The 1,278-nt window shown below is 43.7% G+C and overlaps 1 non-coding gene and 1 pseudogene across 1 annotated transcript; both read left to right on the top strand.

Annotated features, from left to right (window-relative positions):
• The first annotated feature begins 686 nt into the window (after positions 1–686).
• On the top strand, positions 687–805 carry LOC119343183. Its single transcript, XR_005165945.1, has one exon. It is a non-coding gene; the product is annotated as a 5S ribosomal RNA (ribosomal RNA).
• A 367-nt stretch (positions 806–1,172) lies between these two features.
• LOC119343184 lies at positions 1,173–1,278 on the top strand (annotated as a pseudogene; the record flags this gene model as incomplete).

Below are 1,278 nucleotides of genomic sequence, written 5' to 3'. Positions count from 1 at the left end.
GCCCTCCTGCCTACTGGCAGGAGGTTGAAGACGGTGGCGACCACGGTGGGCTGGGCCGCACAGTGCTGGACCAGCACAGGAGCTGGGCCGGCTCTGGTGGGCTGCACGGGTGAGGCCAGGTAAGTCCAGGTAAGTTCTGTTTTATATTTTTCTGTTCTGTTTTGTTTTATTAATTTATTTTGCCACTGTTTTGAATTTTAAAATAATTCAATCAATGCCAAAAACTCCTCTGAATATTTTATATTGCTAGATGGACTTTTCCAAAAGCTTATAAAATATTTCAGGGGTATTTAAATTATATTCTAATTATATGAATATAATTCAAATTCAAATAGCTAATGATTTAAATTCAAAGTCCCAAAAATAAATCCTTAAAAATGTTCAATATTTTGGTTGGGACCAGAACCCTTACCAAAATTTATCAAACATTTAAGAAGAGCCTTTTGGAGTAATGAATGAGATTTCTAGGGTTTTTGCCCCTCTTTTATTTAGGGTTTTGAGGCTTCCAATATTCCTCAATTCAAGTTTCAAAAATATAGACATGATGCACACATGAAGCTAATCTAGAGCAATGCCAGAAGCTAGGGATGTGACAGAACGGTTGTAATGGTAGTGAGAATGTAGAATCGTCTTTGGAGCGGACCTGGGAGTGGCAAGCATAAGGGACGAAGACGGGGAAACATGTTGGATGCGATCATACCAGCACTAAAGCACCGGATCCCATCAGAACTCCGAAGTTAAGCGTGCTTGGGCGAGAGTAGTACTAGGATGGGTGACCTCCTGGGAAGTCCTCGTGTTGCATTCCTTTTATAATTATTTTTTGCGCCTTGTGACAAACATATCGCACGTGCGCGATATATATTAATCCCGTTATATTATTTTTGACGTTTGCGATATGTTTAAGCTCGATGCTCATTGCTCGCGCGTCTTAGGGCGGCTTTGTGGCGCGAAGAGCGCTTTCTGAAAGGGGTGGAAAAAACTCGTGTTGCTGCGGTATGGAGGGAGGGGTGGAAACCGTGGAAAACTCGTCTCCGTGATTGAGCGGGAGAGTAAGTAGTATAGGACATTATCCATTGTTAGGGAACGGTTGTAATGGTAGTGAGAATGTAGAATCGTCTTTGGAGCGGACCTGGGAGTGGCAAGCATAAGGGATGAAGACGGGGAAACATGTCGGATGCGATCATACCAGCACTAAAGCACCGGATCCCATCAGAACTCCGAAGTTAAGCGTGCTTGGGCGAGAGTAGTACTAGGATGGGTGACCTCCTGGGAAGTCCT

Source organism: Triticum dicoccoides, unplaced genomic scaffold (assembly GCF_002162155.2).
Source record: "Triticum dicoccoides isolate Atlit2015 ecotype Zavitan unplaced genomic scaffold, WEW_v2.0 scaffold118162, whole genome shotgun sequence".
Classification (NCBI taxonomy): Eukaryota; Viridiplantae; Streptophyta; class Magnoliopsida; order Poales; family Poaceae; genus Triticum; species Triticum dicoccoides.
The sequence above is the reverse complement of the archived record's forward strand: the minus strand, read 5'-3'. Positions and strand labels throughout refer to the sequence as shown.